Source organism: Hipposideros armiger, unplaced genomic scaffold (assembly GCF_001890085.2).
Source record: "Hipposideros armiger isolate ML-2016 unplaced genomic scaffold, ASM189008v1 scaffold_984, whole genome shotgun sequence".
Lineage (NCBI taxonomy): Eukaryota > Metazoa > Chordata > Mammalia > Chiroptera > Hipposideridae > Hipposideros > Hipposideros armiger.
In genome coordinates this window covers 1-6,706 of record NW_017732334.1, presented here as the reverse complement: position 1 = coordinate 6,706, position 6,706 = coordinate 1, and the positions used below count along the sequence as shown (strand labels likewise).

Sequence of the window (6,706 nt, the reverse complement as noted above, 5' to 3'; positions counted from 1 at the left end):
AAAAAACAATTTTAAACTATTTAAAAATAACTTCAAGTTTACAGAAAAAGATGCAATAGTATACTCTTTATGTATATTCCCTAATTGTTAATGTATTGTCCCATTTGCCTTATCTCTAAATATACAGACTTTTTGTCCTGAACTATTTAAGAGTTACATATACCATGCTCTTTTACCCCTAAATATTTGTATTTCCTAAAAATATGGACATTCTCTTATAACATCAGTAGAGTTACCAGCTTCAGGAAATTTAACATTTGATATGATACTTTAATCTATTGTCCATCGTCTAATTTTGTTAATTGATCTAGTACTGTCCTTTATAGCATTTTTTCCCCCTCTAGTATCAAATCCAGGCCAGAATTGCCTATTGTATTTAGTTGTCATGTCACAGTAAGTATCTGACATGCTGTTATTTACCAAATGAGTTGCTCAAAATAGATTAAAAAATTAAACTTGCATTACAAAAATGCAGTTGAATTAAGTTCTGTTCCAGCATTTTGTGTTCTTTCCTTTTCACAAAAAAAGCTATTAGTAATGCAATCTCTATGATTTCAAAAAATTGAGACAATCTTTAAGTCTCAAAGGAAGTATTCAAGAAGGAGAAAACGTTAATTTCATTAAAAATGAAGACAAGGAATACCAGTTCCAACCAATTTGTTGGGCCTTATATTATGCACTTTTGACACTACCTCAGAACTTAGAGGACAGGTCAAGAAGGACACACTTGAAAGTGGTCACCGTACTTACCTCCTGGGGGTTAGTGGGAGCACTGGCGGTCAAGGAAAAGGGGAATTTTCGCTTTATACTCTGAATATATGTACTGTTTGAATTTTCTGACAATGAGCACACATTTCTTATATAATGATAAAATAAACCAAGGTAGGTAAAGGAAACGGGTTCGATTTTTGATGTGCAGGATTAACTTGAACATCGAAATTTACCTGTTTGTATGTACCCTGTTTTCTTCGCCTGAAGCGATGGTGACACCTTCCCCTAACTTACACAGGGAGACGTCAGAAATTAAATGGTCACTAAACTACTATTTTAGGGATACACAGCCCACAGAAATGTTTCTCATCGATCAGAAAACCCTCTCACATGAACTGGATGGCAGTTCTAAGGTTAACGGTCTGCCCTGAAAACCAGAGGTTCAAGCAGAACCTTCCTGGGTTTTAGAACATTCATTCTGCCGCGGGGAACAGAGTTGCCAATGCAAGTTAGCAGCAGCCTGGGGGCAGATGGAGAGAACTGAGGGCTCTAGGACGCGTGTTGAACCAAGGAGGGTGGTCCAGGCTGTCAGGGGGTTGAGAGGGACGCCGGTCCTCGCGCGCACCCTGGGGGAGTCCAGGGCAGAGGCCAGGGAAGGTGTGTCCGGAGCGGCCAAGCTGCCTTCTAGGTCCGCGAGTGAGAGTGAGCGAGTCCGCGGGCACCGGGAGCGAGGAGCTCCGGAGGCGGGAAGCCAGATCGGTCCCTTACCGTGCGCTGGGCACGTCCACCGGTCCCAGGCCGCCGCTGCCGCCGCCGGGGCCGGCGAGCACGTCCCCACTGTATTTCTCCTCCATCCCGGGGCTCAGGAGACGCCGCCGCCGCCGCTGCCCTTGCCGCGGGGTCTCCTCATGTCTCGCCGCTGCAGCGGAACAGCAGACGCAGGGACGTCACTCTCCCATGGCAGCGGCCTCCTTGGTTGCCCGCGCAGGCCAAGCCGCCGCTGCCGTTGTCCCTGAAACCGGCTCACAAACACACGCACGCCGGGCTAGGCCGCAGGCAGTTCCGGCTGCACCGGGTTCCCCGGAGTCGCACCGGAGCGGACGTTGCCAGGCCACGTCATCGGGCCCAGCAGCCCTCACTCCCGGGGGAGTGCCCAGCTCCGCGCCTGCGCACAACAGAATTCTCGCTTTCCCAGGCCCTTCCTTAGGTCCCTCCCACCGCGGTGAAGGATCCAATCCTCGCCCCCTTTCAGCACCTCCCCTACGCGCTTACCTGTCCCTGCAGCGCCACCTATAGAGGACCAGGCCTTATTAGGGTTATTTTTCTGTTGCTAAAAGCTTAGGAAACTTGTCTCCTGTGTTTGTCTTGGTTTGAATACCAACCCTGCCACTTAATAATTGTGTAACTTGGATTTTGTGTACTTCAATTTTATAACCTGTAAAATAGAAATAGTAATACCTGTATCATAGGTTTGTTGGGAGGATTATATATGTTAATATGTGAAAACTGTCTAGAACAGTGAATGGTATATTGTAATAAATGTTAGCTGTTAGCTTTATTAATACTCATAAAGAAATTGGAGGACTGGGATTTGGAGATGAAAATGGACCTTGGGGCTGTGTAAATTATGATTAATTTACAATACTTAATCATGAAGAGTCTTAGTACCATATAAAAGAATGAGGAATCACAGCCGGCTGGGGCTTCATAATGTATTGTGAAAAATACTTANAAAAAGGTAGGGAGAGAAAAAACAGATCAAGAAAAAATAGATAGAGGTACAGTAAAAATCACAGCAATCTTGGAATTCTTGATGTTAGCAAAGAGCCTTGAGGCTATTTAGCCATTCTTGAAATGTTTCTTGCACACCTACTATATGCTAGATGCCATATGCGCCAATGAGACCGAAGGCAAGTCTGTCAGGGAGGCTTCAAGTACCGCCTTCCTTCTTCCTGATAAAAGGGCAAGACGTAGCTAGAACTATTTCTTTCATGTTCTTTCTGCCTTCAAAGGAGGACTTTTATCTAAAACTTTTCTAAAAAATGTTATTCATTTTATAACAAGCCTGAATATGAAAGCCACAATTAGGATAGCAGAGAGTAAAGACAAAGAATCTGGTCCCAGATGGTATCACTGAGGGGCTGAACAAATACCAGCAAACTGGTTTCTTTGATGTAAGAATATATCTCTATTTGTTTAAAGCTTTCTTAGTTTGGTTACTTACAACTAAATGCATTTCCAGGTGCTGTCCGAGACACTAACTAAATGCATAATAGAGACCTTGCCCCCAAGTAATTGAGGTCTAAGAAAGACAGGCAAGAAAACAAGTATTTATGTGACCCAGGTAAGTAAGCGAGTTCTAAAGGATTAGATGTGGAACTAGATAACTGTTAACTAAGGAAGCAAAGGTCATCTTCAGAGTTTGAGGTGTGTAAGTGTATAATAAGGACATAAGTAGGAATTACAAAACAAGGAAAAGGAAAGGGTATTTCAAAGTACAGAGAGCAGCATATGCAAAATGTTAGCACTAGGAAGGAGCTTTTAAAGAAATTACTGTATTTAAGTTCAGTTCACCATATTATGCTCAAAATAACCAAGTTACCCCAAAAAAGGGTAAATTACATTGAATATACTTGTTTTAAGAAGATGGGGGCAATATATAAAATTATTTCTAAATAATTTTTGTTTAAAGTATTAACAAAACTAAAAATTTGGCACTTTCATGGCAAGATTTAGTCATATAGAACATTAAGTAAAATACTTCTTGGGCCGGGCGAGTTGGTTAAGAGTTGGCTTGGGGGGGGGGATTGGCTTGGGATGCCAGCTCTGAGCAGCAGGACCCCGGTTTGGATCCCACATGCGGGCCAGTGACGCTGCCCTCTACAGCTAAGATGGTGAACAACAGCTCAACCTGGAGCTGGGCTGTTGTGTCACTAGTGACGGCGTAGGCTGCAGTCCCTGCTGCAGTGGGCTGCCATGAGCTACCGTGAGTGGCTGGCAGCCAGCATGAGTGGCCAGCAGCCGGCGTGAGCCGCTGTGAGCGGCTGTCCAATGGCCAGTGACCGATCTGCCTCAGCCGGGAAGAGCACAATGATCACAATACCAACGTGGGCCAGTGAAGCAATGTCTTCCACAACTAGACTGAAGAACAAAAAGGACAGCAACTTGTCTGCTCCCCTTCCCCTATTCCCCAACGCTGTTCCCCTCCCCCAATTCCCCAATAAAATCTATTAAAAAAAAAGCATACTTCTTGATAATATCACTATTATGATCTTTCTGACACTAATTTTATTTCCTTTTTAATTAAAAAGAAAACAGAGATTATAAAAGTAATTCCTGAGTAGATGGTTGTTATGAAAGTTTTAAATAATTCCCAATTTCCTCCTCATAAGTGATCAAGTGGGTACATACATCCTTCCAAACCTTTTCCTTGGCATTTCCACATATGGACACACATGTATTTTAGATACATTCACATATTCACAATTGTACATTTTGATATTGCTATTTGACTTTTAACATAATATATATTGAAGATCTTTTATTAGCACATTAAATTAGAAAATTTACTAATTTCAAAAGTTAGATACTTTGATTTCTAAAGTCTCCATTAATGAAGTCTTCCTGTTGGGCTAAACATGACACACTATCTTTAGTAACCATACAGGAGTAAGCAGACATTCCTAGTTCATGTTGCAGAGAGAAACAATGAACAGCTTCATTTACTACGGGGTAAAGAAAAACGGAGGCTCTTGGAATAGGGCAGTGGCCCTTGAGCCACTCACTGACTCTCTGGGCAACTGAAAGGGAACCGATCCACCTCCCCATCTTATAAATCATTTGTCATTAACTAGTCTCATCAAAGATACCACTAGTCTTTTGTGTGAAGGGTTAGAAAAATCTCTGGTTCTGTAAGGCAGAATTACTGAAATTTGGGTTTGGGTTCACACCTGCTTCTTGGGCTTTGCTCACTGCAGCAGCTCTCAGTTCTCCAATTAAAAACAAAACAAAACACAACAAAATCAGTGTGTATAATTCAAATATGATTCATTCAATAAATATTCAAGTGTCTACTATGTAGAAGGCACTATGCATGGGGTTTGGGATAACTGGTTCCCAGTTCAGTTATTTGTTGTGGGATCTTGGNTGGAGAATAATACTTATTTTAATAAGGCTCCCATTGCAACATTTTGGGAACTCTTCTTTTGTAATTGCCTTCTGAACTAGTTCACAAACCAGAAAACAATAGGAGTCTCAATATATTTTCACACTTTGAAATACCAAAAAAAATCATTCCAATCATCTCTAAAATTTAGTAATAACAAATCTTGAAATAATATAATAAAAATGAAGAAAGTACTGATTATGTACCTACCTTTCACATTTCCAAAATAGTTATATAAAAATGCATACAAATGATGCTTAAAATTTCCTAGTCAAGAATCACTTTCCATAATTACTGAAAGTATACACCCAGGAGTCTTTAACAGATTTTAATTCACAGAGAAGGTGGTCACTATTAATCTCAAGGTCCAGAGAGTCTTTAGAGAGAATTTCTTACTATATGCAGAATAATGTAAAATTTATACTATATGAGGACCCTGTAGAGTACAGAGACCAAATATTCAATGTAGTCCAGCATGGTTTAACTTAGAAAATAAGAAACGTCTGTACCAAGACAGGTCTCAGGTGACATTCTATGCTTGCTGGAAGGTTGGACTACACCAGTGTTATGGTCTAGGAATCCCTAGGGCCCGAGACCCTTTCAGGGAGTCTGTGAGGTCAAAGCTATTTTCATTAAAATTACTAAGACATTATGTGCCCTTTTCACTCTTACTATCTCAGAGGTGGAGCTTTTTAGAGGCTAGCTGATGTGAGATGATGCAACAGGTGGAATGCTAAAGCAGATATGAAAATCCAGTTGTCTTCTATTAAACCAGAAATGTGCAAAAAAGTCTCATTAACATAAATTAAGGTAAAAGTCTATGCTTTGGCAAGCTATCAGAGTAAAACAATCCTTTTTTTTTTTTTTTTAAAAACCTATCTCTTTGTATAGCTAACCTTAGGTATACTAAGGTTTTTGTTTTTTTTAATTTACCAAATACTTATGAGGAAGAATACATTACACAAAATATTCTATGTAAAATTCCTAAAGATACTCAGTTAAAACAGGATTTTCCAAGAAATAAGAAACATTAAGGAAAAAAAGAAGCATACACACTCACCCGAGTTTTAATATAAAAATGAACTGAACAATGTGAACTACTTTTAGGAGATCATATGATTCAAAAAGTCCCACAGCCTTCAAAAATTTAGTGAAACACAGTAACACAATATATTTTGTTAATCTGAAAAATAAAAGCAGAAACAAGTTTCAGTATCATTGAAATCACAAGGAACTCTTTAGTCTTTGTTTTTTTCTTATTATACAAGTAATAGGGTTCATTATATGAACCACAAGTATACATAAAAAATGAAACAAAAACCCAAACAAGGGAAGTTGAAGCCCACAGTTAGCTAGCGTCAGCCTCAGGTCTTTTAAGTATGCTCTCTTTAATATGTCACAGAAAAAAATCAAAGTTCATCCAAAAGACTTTGAAGGTTCCCATCTTCTAAACTGTTTCCAATTATACATTCACACTGGCCCACATGAACAGTAAAATCATCTTTAAATGTGAAAGAAAAAAAGCATATTAAAGTCTAAGATTAAGTTAGATTTTGGCCCATTTGAGCTAGAGAAAAAAGAAATATAGACGTAAGTAAATTAAATATATTAATGCTAATAAATACTCTGGTCATGGTAGCAATTCATAAGTAGCCAATAAAAATAATAGTTGAGCTAGAAATCCTTTGTTTATTCAGCTCCTAACATAGGGACTTGCATAATATGTATTTGGCAAATACTTACCAAATGAAAGAATGCTAACTCTACATTATACTTGTGTGATACAGAAATGTCTAGCACAGCAATATATATAGTGCAGCAATATAGTAC

The 6,706-nt window shown here is 39.5% G+C and overlaps 1 protein-coding gene across 1 annotated transcript in view; it reads right to left on the bottom strand.

The window, feature by feature from the left end:
- SLC30A5 (solute carrier family 30 member 5) overlaps positions 1–6,054 on the bottom strand; it is a 41,531-nt gene extending 35,477 nt beyond the window's left edge. Inside the window, exon 1 of the mRNA XM_019631156.1 lies at positions 5,937–6,054. The gene's annotated coding sequence lies outside the window, so the exon portion shown is untranslated. The remainder of the gene's footprint in view (positions 1–5,936) is intronic.
- Between the last annotated feature and the right edge of the window lie 652 nt (positions 6,055–6,706).